The sequence below is a fragment of the Ictalurus furcatus genome, chromosome 19 (genome assembly GCF_023375685.1).
Source record: "Ictalurus furcatus strain D&B chromosome 19, Billie_1.0, whole genome shotgun sequence".
Classification (NCBI taxonomy): Eukaryota; Metazoa; Chordata; class Actinopteri; order Siluriformes; family Ictaluridae; genus Ictalurus; species Ictalurus furcatus.
This window is the reverse complement of record NC_071273.1, coordinates 12,043,129-12,059,614: the sequence shown is the minus strand read 5'-3', so window position 1 is coordinate 12,059,614 and position 16,486 is coordinate 12,043,129. Positions and strand designations below refer to the sequence as shown.

At 40.8% G+C, this 16,486-nt stretch overlaps 1 protein-coding gene across 4 annotated transcripts in view; it reads right to left on the bottom strand.

Annotated features, from left to right (window-relative positions):
• Positions 1-16,486, bottom strand: part of tbc1d22a (TBC1 domain family, member 22a) — a 183,152-nt gene that overhangs the window by 150,003 nt on the left and 16,663 nt on the right. The gene's annotated exons all lie outside the window — the stretch shown is intronic.

The window sequence follows — 16,486 nt, the reverse complement described above, 5'->3', positions numbered from 1 at the left end:
CCCCTGTCTGTCTCATTTCCAAGCCAAACTATAAAACGTTTAGCGATTTCGTCCAAAGCGACGTCAAACACACAACCACAAGCTCTGTTTCTGCTGTCGTCGTGATTGCCGTCATGATCTGCGTCTCAAATCGAAAACTCAGACCTTCCACTCAATGGTATTTACCAACCTAGAAAATCCAGAAGACTGGTACTCAGAACAGAACTTTCAGCAGGTTTAAAGGCTACGTGACAGGTTTTTAAAATTCAAAACCTAACCTTAATTCCGTCCCTCCGTGGTTTGGACGCAAGATCAAGCTTTCGAGAATTTTCCGCGGATCCAAGACACATCATGTGACGTAATCACGGCGCGCATTCGGTCGAAGCCCTCTTCGATTCACGTGCGTTGAACATGAGTACAGCGAAAAGGTCTGGTTTACTAACGAACCTCACTGCCAAAGACCGCGCAAAACTATTGCGTGCAATCGCGATTTGGCCAAATCGAGTCGTTTTCCATCAAATAAAACTTTGTAAATTGCATCGGGAATTTTGAAGGGGAAAAAAAAGCAAGCACTTTGGCAGCAACAATCACCAAAAAAAAAAAAAAAAAAAAAAAACCCATGAAATCCTGTACTGATACTCGAGAACAGTCTAGAATAGTACACTAGAATACCATCTGAGACACAACCTTAGTACATTTTGGAGATCGTGTGAAATGGTACTATGTCACCCCTACTACTGACTTTTGTACTGGGCCACGCAGATGTTCATTTCTGAGGACGTATAATTGAGCCTTAATGCGTTGGGCTACTACGGAAGGTGAAGAGGTCATATCCCAGCACCACCAAGCCTCCAAAGTGGTGCCAACTGAGAACTTCTAATAGATTAAACACTTACTTTTTAAACCGTCTAATAATAATCATTTACATGATTACGTGATTTACATGAATAACCACACGCCAGTGGTAACACGCTGGATGCTCCTCCCAGTGTTGTCATGCTGTAACTGCTACATGCTTAAAAAAGGTTTCCGGTTGATTAAAAGGTTTTAGCTTTTTACAAGAACTTGTACTTGTACAATCACTTGCCTCAAAGCTCATTATCTCACACTCTTTCCATAAGAAAATAATCAAATCAATCACAACTCACTTCCTAACTGCTATTATGAACACAGGGTGTGCACAAAGATATTTTTTTTTTTTAACAGAGCGTCTGATTTTCAGTCAACGAATCCCATTTTAAACACACTTTACGAACTTCTTAATAATCCGCTGAGAAACCGGATTAATCGGAAACTGAACATGAAGACCTCAAAAGCTCGTTATAAACCGACGCTGGGCTTAAACGTGCTAAAATCAAACACAATTTTACCCTTAATCATCAATCAGCAAAGCTTTCGAACAAATTATTCACATAAATTAGCTAATCAACAAAACTTGCACACGTTCCGACTGCGAGTCACGCAACAGGAAGCCACACGCTACAACAGGAACTAGATAAGGCTAACGAGAGGATCGGTTTAAATATTCATTGTTTATGAGGGACGTGCACATGGCAGAGTTTTAAACCTGAAATGGATGTTGAAGTGGACAGAATGTGAGAGTCGATCGCATTGATTCATTCTTTTCTCATTTCAATTTACATGGTGAGCCTGGCCAAGCTCCACGCTATTAATGGCCTGATCTGTCCGAGCATTACGCACAAACCGTAAACCTCGATCTCGCCACTCCTGTGTGTGTGTGTGTGTGTGCTGCGTTGTCTCATTCGTGCTCAAGAGCAGCAGAAGTCGTTTAAGCTTAAACGCCGAAGCGAGGAGAAACGTCTCTCCCTGTTTACACATTTACATGTCTGACTTTATTTTCACCGCAGTAAGTTGATGAGAAACGGTAGATAAATTCAGCTTCCTGATTAGCTACAGAATATACAATCTCATGGGACAGAAAGTTTCACTAACTCGGTGAATATCTATCTACAGAATATCCACAAATATCCAGACTTTTTTTTTTTTTTTCCCTGAAGGCTAGCCACATATTGGATTATACCCATGCACAGATTCATACAGAAATTTATGGTACAGCACTGAAATGAACAGTTATACATCCCAAACACTCCTACTCAAAAGCTGACACCCTTCCTCATAGAAGAGTTTCTTTAAATTTCCTATTATTCCAAGACTATGAAATAACGTGCGTACGGAATTACGCAGGGACCAAGAGAAGTGCGACCTAAACTAAAATTCTTAACAGTATTCCTCGTGAGACTTTGCACACCCTTGCCATTTTTTTTCAACTAGCTTCATGAGGAAGATTCACCCGCTTCCCGAACAGGTAAATAAATAAATAAATAAACAATTACATCAAACTTTCATACTTTATTCATTTATAGTTATGGTCAATGTTGTGGAACATCCATGAAACAAGTCCGACCCTGTTTTTACTCGTATTATAACGGTTATAAACAGTCGTTCTCGCGCCTGCTTCTCTTTGTTCTCTCTCGAAGTGAACAAGACAAGAAACGCAGCTTACAAGACAAGAACGTACAGCTTCACCACTGACTGTTAGAAAGCGTGGACGCCGGAGACTCCATCCAAAACTGCTAAATAAACATCAGTAATAACCATTATCATCATATAATTACACACTTTATTAAATCTGTTTATGTGGACCTTCCCTGGGTAAGTCAGTACTCTAGAAACCATAATGCGATGATATACACATGTTAATATATACTTTGAAGCTGCTCTTAGAGAAAATTATTCACCAACTTCTGACCAATCAGATTCGAGCATTTAACAGTCCCATGGTATAAGTAGTCAGTAGCGCTTCCAGAAAAATAAATCTGACGCTTCGTCTACAACCATAAGGGTTCAAAAATGCACTCGATGTAGTCTTGTCTGTATAACTGGAAAATTAAGCGACACATAATGAAACTTGTTTCTTTATAATTAAAAAACGAGCAGCCGCCCAAGTTAAGGCTACTGCATTTCCGAGACAACAAACACCGCGAGCTTGTTTTGCGTTTACTCATACTGAAACACGCTGATCCATGAACGGTGCTGTGTACCGAGCCAAATTCTGTGAAGCGGTACACCTTTACTTGAACGTGGAGAATGATGGTTCTGTCAAACGCTCTGAGCGCATAATTCATTTTTGTCGTTACGAGCTAGTCAAGTGTCGCCGAGTTACGGGCCTAATCTCTTCACACAACCTCTGTGCTCGCTCACTCGCTCGCTGAAAGGAAACTGAACTGCCTTTAAAAACAGCCGTTGTCTACGAATCGCCATTCTTCAGAAGCGGTGGTTTATTAAAATGGACCGTTTCTTTAAGCCTGCATGACAGGGTGGTTCACCAAGATGTGATGGAGAACGGCACATAAGAAGTTATTAACATCAGCCTGCCTTCACCGACTCTCAGAATGAGCACGGGGGGGGGGAGAAATACACTAGGATGACTCAGAAGACAACACTCATTCTGAGCTCAGCAGACACAACACATTAACATTACTCTCAGATTAATTAATAAATCATCATTAATGAATTTGGTGCAAGTTCCAAATTCATCCACACGCATTAATTTTATTTATTTATTTATATAATAAGCATTGGCAAACCGCTGTAGTACGGGCTGTGCAGTATATACGATACACAACTTTTAGGTGAAGTTCATTATTTTCCCTATGATGGCGTTCCCTGTTGTGTTTTAGAACTGCCGATCGCTGGATGTTTTTTTGTTTTTTGCACCACTCTGTGTAAACCGGAGGTCATCAACCCTTATTTAGTTATTGATCTTTTAATGCCGTGTCAGGCTCAATGGCTATTTTCATGGTAAGATCAAGGTAGGTAAAAACAGGACATTCCAGACATTCTTAATGTATTACAACGATAAAATCTTACAACGTTTCAGCAGTGTCAACGACAGCAGCTATACGAGGGCCTTCACTTTAATACTCGATAAGAATTCTAGAATTTTTCTGGGTGAGACAATTTGGAAGACTTCTATCTACGTATTTTCAGAGTAAAAGCGTTGTCTAGTCTTGTTAAGAGCAGGTCCATTAATATATGTTTAACAGTAAATGGCGCTTTTATCCAAAGCGCTTTATACTATGTCTCATTCACCCATTCACACACACACCAATGGTAGCAGAGCTGCCATGCAAGGTGCTAGCTTGCCATCAGGAGCAACTTGGGGTTCAGTGTCTTGCCCAAGGACACTTCGGCATGTGGAGTTACGTGGGCCGGGAATCGAACCGCCAACCCTACGATTAGTGGACAACCCGCTCTACCACCTGAACCACAGCCGCCCAGTTTAACAGTCATTCTTGTTTTACAGGAATCGCATGTTTGAGGTTCTTATGGTCACCAACCCTGTTCCTGGAGAGCTACCTTCCTGAAGACTTTAGCTCCAACCATAATCCTGCCCACTTGACCACCTGACCATCTGATCATTGCCTTAAGAAGTTCTTGATTGACTCAAACAGGTGTTAGATTTTGGTTGGAGATTAACCCTGCAGGAAGGTAGCGCTCAAGGAAGAGGGCTGAAGGCCACTGCTGTAAACTCTAGAGGCTGTTGTGTGTGAAAATCCCAGGAGATCATCTCTTTCTGAAATACTCAAACCAGCCCATCTGGCACTACCAACCATGCCAAGTCACTAAGATTGCATTTCCCTCATTCTGCTATTTGACATGAATATTAACTAAAGCTCGGCATCTACATGATTTAATGCACTGTGCTGTGGTGACATGATTTGCTGACTGGAAATTGCATAAATGAGTTCCTATTAAAGTGGCCAGTGCGAGTGTGTATATATGAATGTGGTGATAAAGAAATATTTTGACAATGTTCCACTAACAAGAGTCTGGACAGTACCACATGGTGGTCTAGTGGAAGCTGAAGGAGCATGAGAACATCTGTGTGATTCCATCAGGCAGGTAAGCAGCGAGAAGACGAGCTGTGATGGCGGTAAGGAAGTGACATGGTGAAGGCTGCCTTTAATGAGTCGAAGAACTTTACAGGGAAAGCACTCAATTCATTAAACACAGAGCCACTCAAGGGTGCGTCTCCTCGCCTCGCACCTTTGAGCCCTCATTGGCGCTGTCAGACACAGAAATTAGCCAATGAATCTTCTGCCCTGGCGCTTAATTAAACTATCTGTTATATTTCCTCTACGCGACATTAATCTCTCAGTGGGTGAGGGAGGGATGGGGTGGGGGATGTTTTGGACGCAAACTCGCACGTTCAGTCCCCTTCTTGCTGTGTCTGTGTCTCCCCCAGGAGACGGCGACCTCGAATGTGGCCTTGCCTGCCTGGCTGGGATGGACGCGACTGAAAAGCATCTGGGTCTGGAGCAAGCACATCTGTCTGGTAGCTACAAACACTTCACGCTGCTGGGAAGCAGCAGCAGGACCAACCATGTGCCAGCTACGACGCTTCAACACGGCATGTGTTATTTCTCTCTCAACAGCAGTGCAACAGGTGCTTTTCCCCCGCCCCCCTCACCCTAACCCCTCCTCACCCGGCAAGTATCCAAGTGCACAGTTGTGTCTGATGAAGTCTGATGTACATGTTACATTATGTATACGGCAAATAACAGGCTCTGATTATGCACCGCGTGATCCTGTTCAGTCTGATTTATGTTTCTCACAGCTTAAATTATCACAAAAGACTGCCATGAGGTTTTCCCTCAAAAATAGAGAACTTTATTATTATTATTATTAGAATTTAATACATTTTTTAATAATATACTTTAATAATATAAGCTAATAACTGCAGTATTGTTATTATTATTATTTTTATTATTATGTATTAGAATTTAATAACTTTTCATAATATACAGTAATAATTTAATAATCGCATTATTATTCTTATTATGTATTATTAGAATTTAATAACTTTTTAATATATACTGTAATAATATAATCTAATAACTGCATTATTATTATTATTATTAGAAGCAGTAGTAGTAGTTACTGTAATAGATAAAATAATAACAATAATAATAATAATAATAATAACAATAGCAGAATATTTCTTTTCCAAGCAAAGACAGTTAAAGTAACATCACAATTTCCTCATAAACCTTCATATTTCATCCATCCATCCTCTATACCGATTACTCCTTTTCAGGGTCGTGGGAAAACCTGGAGCCTATCCCAGGGAGCATCGGGCACAAGGCGGGGTACACCCTGGACAGGGTGCCAATCCATCACAGGGCACAATCACATACACACTCACACACCCATTCATACACTACGGACACTTTAGACACGCCAATATCCACCAATCCTACCATGCATGTCTTTGGGCTGGGGGAGGAAACCGGAACACCCGGAGGAAACCCCCGCATCACGGGGAGAACACGCAAACTCCGCACACACAGGACCACGGTGGGAATCGAACCCACAACCCTGGAGGCGTGAGGCGAACGTGCTAACCACTAAGCCACCGTGCGCTCCCCTTCATATTTCAATTTAATTTATTTGCCCACATTAATGCTTTCCTGTCACTCATATTTAGCTGAAATTTACATTTCTTGCACTATCTGGGATCGCCTTAAAAGTGCATAATTCTTCACCTTTAAGACTTCATGCTAAGATTTCCTATATACTAATTTACTATATATGCTTACATACTTGCTTAATTACTTTTTCTCCTTTTCAGGTTCTGACTAAACCATATTTTTAAAAAAAAATTTAAAAGCATGACTTTAATAATGCCTTTTAATCAGCATGAAAGATCACACTCTTCTCGATTTCTTTACTATATTATGGTTACGCGCACTAGACAAATAAAAACACCGAGTAGTAGTAGTCAAAAAAAAAAGTATTTTCCAAACTCAAGACGCAGCATCTAGCCACAAAATCGCAGAGGACTGTAGAGCTGGTCAAAAAAAACAGCATGTAATTTGCTCTATCATTTTCTTATGGAAGGCAGGAGAAAAACAGTGACAGCCAATCCGGGCAGAAACAAAATTACAGAGTACCCAGCATCTGGAAATCGTGGTATTATTCCAGGCTTCATCTAAACTGGGATAGAGTTTAAAATATATATGTAGAACAAATATGTTAACAGTGACGAGTATTTTTTTTAAACCCTACGCTGACATTAACAACAAGGCTCATTTTGTCATAAAGTTCAGGAAATAATATAAATTATGGCTAATATCAATTTAACAAAAGATACGAGATATTTTGGTCTTTATAAATATTATACATTTGATCCTAAATCCTAAAATGTGCATTGATCAATCACATTTAGAGCACTAATAATAAGAGAAATTCATTACAAAATGCTACAGAAGCTGATTCGCTGATTCATTTCCATCAGTTAGGACAAACGTTCCGTGTCTCAACACGAGCTGTGCTATCTGGTGCGCTGTTTTACGTGATATTTCCGCTGTGCACAGACCCACAGCCCAGCGCTCAGGGCTTTACAAAGGCATTCTTCATAGAAGCCTGTAAGAAGAAAAAAAGCCTCCGCCTGATGAGACACATCAGCGTGATTGTAATTCGCCTCCGTGTCTCAGTGTTTCCATTATGTCCCTGCTGTAAAGTGGTCCTCAGTATTCAATGAACCTCTCTCCAGCGTGAAAGACTTACAACAGCTTATCTGAACCGAGATGCGCAGAGTGGCACACGGCACACTCGTAAACTAATAGGAGTCTTGTAAAAAGATACTTTGCTGTATTAGCCGATGCTGCTCAGGAGGATGAAATATAGTCCAGGTGGCTGGGGAGCGTACAGTAAGACCCTGTCACTTCCTCCACGCTCTCAGCCTAACTGCACTGCTGCCTTTAATTGATTGCATTATAAATTTGCCTACTTTTTCACACCGCTTGCGTCATTATCCAGGCACAACACTCGACGCCCAGTGACACCATTGTGTATAACTAAATAATTTTTTTATTAGCTTTTTTTTTTTTTTTTAAAACACCACCCTAACTCTGAGGAAAGTTTTTCGGCACTTCAGGCCCAGCGGGGAGTAGATGTCGAATAAAATCTGTGACCAATGCAGAATGAGAGCATTGTGATGAAATTCAAGCTGAGCTCCTGAGCTGCTTCATGAGAAGCTTATGCGCTTATGGGCTGTTAGTCCTAGGATATAAGGAACCAAATCTGTCTGGCATTAAACTAATCTCATACACTCATACGCCCACACTTTAAGACATTTAATAAGAAGTTTCTCATCTAGCAGCCCGTGATTACAGTTCATAATGAATATTTCACACACAGGAGATTGCCAAAGACATGAAGATTCATATTAAAGATGTGAGGGGAAGGATATCAGTGTTTAAATGGCATTATAGGATTGCAATCAATCAGCTGAAAATGATCAGATCGGTCTGTACCTTGGCTTTTTACGAAACTCTTAAAAGTACAACATTAAACAGCAGCCTGCAAAGCAATAAAAAAAGCATTTGTGTATAAGTGTGTGTGTGTGTGTGTGACTATACAATGTTCAGCTCTTTACTATCCCTGTGTATAGGGATATCACTTTGAAATACATTATTTTATGTCTGCCTAAGTTTGAGAGGACAACCTGCAAAGTCTTCACAAGCATGAAGCGTGGAAGAGTATTTGGCTCCATCCGTCTCACTCTCAACCCTGACTAGTTTCCCTGCTGATGAACTGCATCCGCATATCGTGATGCTACCACCACCATGCTTCACTGAGAGGATGGTGCTCTCGGGCTGATTAACAGCGTTGCGTTTCCGCTAAATGAAACCCACTGTTACATTTAGGTCTCATCAGACCAGAGAATCTTTCCCCATGCTTGTGCAGTCTACAAACGTTCCCCACCCCCCCCCACCCCCCCACAATGTCCTTCTTCTGACTACTCTTCGATAAAGCCCAGATTTGTGAAGTGTCTGTCCTGTGAACAGCTTCTCCTATCTGACTCGTGGATCTCTCAATCTCCTTCAGAGTACGTCCATCCAAAATATTCACTTTTAGCAAGAATAAAAGTAAAAACGAGTGAAAACACAGTAGCTGACATTAAACTGAACGAGATTAAACTGAAGACTCGATAGGAACGCCCACTACATAGCAGCAATGAGCACTCTGCGGGATACATGGATGGTGAAAAATCCTTGCCAGTGTGAAGGCAATGTCAGGATGAGTCAGATACACTCTAAAAAGTGGCCATGACCTTATGTAGGTTTTACATATTGATATAATGTCTATGTTGCTACAGTAAATTCAGTTAGTAATCCATTATTTACCATTGGTAAGCCATTATTTACCTATTTACATTTTGCTGAACTTACATATTTTACTTAAGTACTTAATTCTGGCCCCAATTAAAAGTGATCACGTTGATTGTTTTCAATGTTTCTTTCCAAAGCTGTTCTGTTGTTTTGCCCCAATTTTTTTTGTAATCCGTGTCGGTGACACAAGTTGAAAAGCTACTGTACTCTGCGCATATTCAGAGATGGGCTATACACATGCTTCTGGGCTCCTCATTCAGAGTCTATAAACTACCCGTGTGTAGTTCATGCCTCTGTAGTTGCCAGATTTTTCTTAAGTAGAAGAGTTTTTCATGAAAAACAGGTTGTTGTTTTGTTTTTTTTTACCCTTTAAACCCCCCCCCCCCCCCAGAAAACCTGGTATAGAAAATGCGAGCTGAAAAAAACAAATCTGTATTTCTTTCACTTTGCTGTCAAATGTAATACAATATGCTTTTACTATTAATTAACTGCGTCATAGTTCACGAATGAAAATTTGAATGAAAGCAAAAACATGTTTCACATAAATGTTTATCGAGGCCCCGATAACTGCGCTCAGCCTTCCATATTTAGCGGGTTTTGAGTGATCCGGGTCGAAAGACATGCCGCGACTGTCGTCTGTAGTAATCACACACGAGCTACAGATGCAGTAGATATAGAAGACGTTGCAAAGCACTGATGGATTCCTTTAAGCACACTGAACAAATGTGCAGTACTGATACCAAGATGTACTGATACTGGGGTCCTGATGCTGACTTTGGCATGTGCAAAACACTACCTCACCATGTATATCCCCGGGTCTGCGGAGTTAATCCTTAAACTGGCATTCAGCACCAGCCAAACAGAGGGGGGCCAGCGAACACTGCTCTTCCCAAACAGTCCCATCAAGGTCATGTTGAATACAGCATGTTTTGGCTCACACACTCCCCTCCAGTCCATCTCCATGCTCTCCATCAGCTCGCTACACACACACACACTGTGTGCATACAGAGTAATCCACTGCACTAGAGCTCATACATATGCAATCCCATTAAGATCCAAAGTAGTAGAGTTCCAGTGACAAAAAGGCAACAGCCTTATCGCAGCGTGCACTCGGGGCTCACGCGATGCTTTCTATACTATTTAGCAGCAGAGACAGTGCCGGTTTATTCCGCGGTAAACAATCATGTACTAAAAAGTCCTCATTCTGAGATAGAAAGAAACTACTACCAGGCATGGAAATACAGGACATGACAGAGTCACGGGTACGTCTATTTCTAAGGAAGCTCCGCTTACTCGATTATTCACAATAGAGCACACCAGTCTGCTCATTTAATTCCTTATAAAAACAACAACCTCTGCCTTACCAATCGCGCAAGTGCAGCATCAAATTGAATCATTTGTCATTCATGATGCTGTCTATTAAGAGTGAAATCGCAGGCATGTTAATCCTATAATACGATAAATTGCTGTGTAACAGGATTGCCAGCGGTACACAATGAACACCTGTGCGGGACTTCAGCGGAGCACAGACACACAACAGGAAGGTACGAGAGCGAGAAAATGACGGTCAGATGCAAAAAGACGAGAAGGGTTCAAAATCCTCAGAGGAGGACTGCGCATCGCTATGGCAACGACAGACATGGTGGTGGCATAATTGCTTCATGTGATTCTATATCTTACTCCCTGAAAGTAAAAAAAAAAATAAAAAAGGCTGAAAGCTGACCTTCCGACGGCATCCGGCTTCAAATGGCGTCAAAAAAAAAATAAAGTAATCCTGCTGCCATTGCACGACACACTCATTAAACGAAGAACATAGGAGAGCATAAAAAAAGAGAGACCTGCCTGCTGCTAGAACAGGTCAAACTCATCAGAAATGCAAGCCTGTCCACAGAAAATAAGCATGGCCCCTGTGTATGACAAACAGCTTTCCTCCATGCTCGCTGGGGCTGGATCTGAAAGGGCAAATGGGACGAGGCTGACAAAATAAAAAATAATAAATAAATACAATTTTAGATATATATTTAAACAACTCAACCACACAAACCTGGGATGTCAGAACTTTCTAAATATCTATATATTCGAAGGCAAAAATCTGCATAGGCATGAGAAAAATCAATCTTAAATGCATTACAGTTGTCTCAAGCTTACATGCTGTAGCTGTCAAATTCCAACCTTAATTACAGGAAGTGTTTAGTATTTAAATGTGTTTGAATATTAATTAACTTTAGACTGACAGACTGAAGGAACATCAGTTGTACAGGTTTGGATTGGTTTGGTTTTCTTAAGCAAAGATGATTGGGATTAAATGGGGAAAAGTCACCTTTCAGTTATAAACGTGGAAAAAGGTTTCAGATTTAGATTTATATCTTTATGCTCAGACAAACGTTTTCTTATTGCTTCTGTTCAGCTCAATTTCTCATTCCTGGAGCAAAAAAAAAAAAAAAAAAAAAAACCACGTGTCAAGCCCAAAATGGCAGAATATTAAGCCTTTAATGATCTTAACAACAAATCATTGGTCAGAAAATTTGCAAGAATTAAACAAACAAATAAAGTAAGTTAGTATGGGATAGCGTTTCTCTTTGATTTCTTTAAACGTTTAACTTGCGGACAACTTTTTACTTCATTTAATTTATTTATTTTATTTTCATTTTGCACACGCAGACGTGTGTTAGTTTGAATTTTCCATCAAACATGTGAATCGTTATCATGATTTTACCTTTGCATACAAGAAGACTCTGTAAGTGAGTTTCTCTGTTTCTAGCTTTTCCCCAAAAAAAAAAAACATCACTGAGGCAAAAGTAAAAACAACAAAATGGTGGCACAAGAGCTCTCACGAGTGCATTCTTGCTAATTTTCTGACCAATGTTTTGTTGTTACCACCATTAAAAGCTTCATATTTTGCCAGTTTGGGCTTGGCCCATTTCTTTTGCCCAGAAGTGTACATGTATTAGATGACCTGGGATCAAAATCCTCCATATTTAACAGGAATATTGTAATCAGTGCCATCTTCAATACAATTAGGCTTCAATGTCACTACATATGCTGTATCCTCACTACATAGGGTATAGCATAATTGTTGTAGAACCTAATAGTGCACTACATGCTCTATAAAAATGACGAGATTCAGCCATTCAAAAGTTGCTCAAATGAAGAAAGTAATTAAAATGTAAGCATTATAGTATTTATGACCTTTGTTTATTCGCAAGCACCACACGGGTCACCTGGCCAGAAGGTGTAGGGAAAACGTCTCCTGTTAGACTTCTCTTACGCAACTAAAATCTGGACATTGCTTTTTAATGTTTGTTTTGCATTTAAATTGCAATTATGAAATTACAATTACTAAATCATGGCGATTAATATTGCAATTAGTACTGAGATGAATACATTGACATTATGAACCCTATTGTTTCTCACAACAATGGACGGGAATATTTACAGTAATATTTATCGTTACAATAAAGTCTAATAAGGTGAAGCAGTGAAGAAGACAGCGCCGATATAAATGCCATTATAACTGCTTTTCTGTCCCACGGCTCCACAGCAGAGGGCAATGTCTCCCCCTATTGATTGCCTGAGAAATAATGGCATGTTTGTGAGGGACAGAAGGGATGGTGTAGGAGGAAGAACGCGATCAGTGTGCTGCTCGCCTGCAGCCTCCGTGTCACTGACTGGAGACGAGGAAACTGACCTCCCTGAAAAGGACAAGCGGCTGATTTATCTCCGTCAGTGCTCTCCCACAACGCTCACACACTCTCGCGCACAGACACGCCTTGGCATAATTGTGTAAACTGGAATTAAGTTCATATTTCTTTCTGGCAACCCAGCAAATTAAGACAGCATGGGGAGGGAACAAAAAAATAAGCGATAAGAGATAGCAGCTGCAGAATTGTGATCGTGCCAATCGTGAAGAACCTGCCATCAGCTCTTAATGAAGGACTCCGTGAATATGACGGGACGTGAAAAGCGTACCGCGTCCTGCGGTGTCATAAAGGTGCTGCGTAAATGAAGGAAGTGATCGCCAACCCGTCTTCATGAGCAGACGCGCTTCACTTATAATGACCTGTGGGCGCATTGGCGATCGGGTCGGGAAAGCAAGAACACAAACAGCAGAAAGCACAGCATCCGACACTCGTTCACCCTCAAGCACAGAGAATAACTCGGAGAGCAGGCAGTGAGTGAGAAAGGCTATCAGTTCAGCAGAGTTTATGCATGGCTTAGACCTAATCTTCCATTCATGGGCAATAGGGACTTCTTCCGCCTCTCTGATTACTGCTACACGAGAGCTTCTGCTCTCCTATGGAGCAGAAGGGGGGGGGGCAAAAAAACACCAAGGATAACCCAAGAATAAACCTAAGACAGATAAGTGTTTAAAACCAAACTGTCTTGAATACGCAAAATAATCCAAAAGAACGTTTCAGCGGACGAATAAACAATAAAGAAACTCAGGAAAGGCCATGAGCTAGCTTTTCAGGCTCGCTTTTACACCCGAAACTGCATTTATCATCAATCTGCCCATGAGATTTTATCCTCGCCAAACTGACAGCTACCACATGAGACCAGACGAACAATGCTTGCGTCATTGACGCTTTCATGAGGCGTCAATATTTTGCCAGTATAGGATGACCCTTACATAATTACACCCTGATCTATACAGAGCGATAGGCGCATATATATTTACAAGTTCTCTAAAGGTCCAGCCTTTTGGTCTGTGTTTAGGGATTGGGCACTGAGTGATGTTCTGCACGTAGGGGTTTTATTTTCCAAGTACAGTATATTATTATGCATGTATGAGGAACACTCAGTACGTTTACATGGACAACAATAATCCGATATTAACCCCATTAACACGATGCTCTGATTAAGAAACTAGCATGCAAACAGCGATTATTGATGACCTTAATCCGATCAGTCATACTCGAAGTAAACACAAATAAGATTGTAAGACGTGTGGAGTATTCCTGTTTTAATCGCATTATGGAAGTGCATTACAGACATGTACGCACCTTAATCACACTATTAACGTCATATGGGCGTTTTCACCGTGTTTTGGGACAGGACACGTACACACACGGCAGTGCTCAACCATTTTACGGCAAACAAGAGAGTACGGCTGCGTCCCAAACCGCGCACTTACCTACTATATAGTAGGAGAAATACATGCATCTCGGTAAGTATGCGGTTTTGGACACAGCTCACGGCTTCAAGCCGTCGTCTATCTGCACGTACAGCATGACAAATAATTAACTGCACTTGAAGCTTTCATAAAATTAAAAATAAAAACACCCAAAACTGTATACGGTACCATAACGAAGACGAACTGTATGTCGATACGTGAAATTCTGGAGGGAACGTCGGACGGCGTGGCGCGGGGACGTAACGACGTGAGCTGTTAATCGATCTATGTTCTATAACACGTAAAACAGGAACATGAAAGGAATATTCTAAAAGTGACTCATGTAAACACATTAATCACAATACTGTCTTATTCTGAATAAGGTCAATAATTAGATTACTGCTGTCCATGTAAACGTAGTCAGTGTTATGTTTAAAGTGTATTGAGAAATAAGGTATAGTAACTATATTAAAGGCATCTGGAATAAAAACAGTGGACTACACTTCCTCTACGAATGTATTGTCGGCCTGCTGCTATGATGTTACTTGGGTGTGTGTTATGATTTCCATTTCACATCGTCTATAATGCGAAGCAGTGCATGTGCCTCAAATCAACCCGTGTCTACTCTCACAAGCCAGACCTCGAGCTAGAGAATCTCATACGTTTCATCAGTAAATGTAGTCTGTTGCCAAACATGTAAGATTCTCTCATTTACTCACTGCTAACTACTTCAAACAAGATGTGATTCCAGGAACATTTTTAAAATCCCGTGATTATACACTGACCATCCGCTTTAATAGGATCACCTGTATACCTGCTCATAAACCCAACTATCCAATCAGCCAATCATGCGGCAACAACACAATACAGGTCAAGAGCTTCAGTTACTGCTCACATCAGACAGCAGAATGGGGGGGAAAGTGTGATCTCTGGGACTTTAACCTTGGCATTTAGGTTTGGTACCAGATGGGCTGGCTTGAGCATCTCAGAAGCTGCTGATCTCCTGGGATTTTCCACACACAACAGTCTCTAGAGTTTATACAGAATGGGGCGAAAAACAAACAACACTGAGTGAGTGATAGTTCTGTGGGTGGAAACAACTTGCTGATAAGTGAGGTCAGAGGACAATGACCGGTCTCCTCTCTCCTCCGGAAAAAAAAAAAATGCATGCCAGTAGGTGTATTGATGTGTCTAAATTGCCCCTAGGTCCATCCATCTATACATCTTCTATACTGCTTATCCTTTCTTCAGGGTCATGGGGAAACCTGGAGCCTATGACTGGATATGATTCAAGCCATATTTCCACCTCACATTAACATCTGGTCAGAATCTGGATTCTCAGTGATGAATGAATGAATCCAGCACACAGAAGCACTTATACACAGAAGTGTAGCGAGCCAATCAGACTGCAGCATGGATTCTGAAGGTTGTGGCCAGAAAAGCGTACACCACACTACTCTGTATCCAGTGGTCAAGGCATTCTGAGGCTGACACTAACTTGTGTACTAACACTAATACTAACGCTACAGTATCTGTTATTAAAACACAAATGATTCTACATGTATAAGATACAAGCAGGCTGATTGGTCTGATCTGTCGACACTTGCTTGGTTACTAAAGACACACGTTGCCCTCCACTAATATTGGCACCCTTGGTAAATATGAGCAAGGAAGGCTGTGAAAAACTGTCCTTATTGTTTAACCTTTTGATCTTTTGTTTAAAAGATTCGCAAAAATACTCTGCTCTCATGAATATCAAACAATTGCAGACACAACACAGGTTTATACAAAAAAAATTATTCGTTAAATATAGGTGTGCAACAATTATTGGCACCCTTTTAGTCAATACTTTGTGCTACTTCCCTTTACCAAGATAACAGCCCTGAAACTTCTCCTACAATGCCTGATGAGAGAATACATGGCAAGGGATCTGTACGGGGCCTATAAAAAAATATTTTTTTTTAAAGTTCACCACAGTGCTACATCCACTTCAGTTTTTACAGTGGATCAAATCGTCAGCCTACAGCACCAGCTTCATAAGTGAAAAGCGTTTCATGAATTCATGCCCAAGTCTATTCACACTAATCCCACCTCATCAGCTCAGTGTGCTAGGTTATTTGATTTGTTATAATAAAAAAAAGACGTTTTATTTGAAATGTGCTCTGCAGCGCAGCGTGAAATGATGATTCGATTT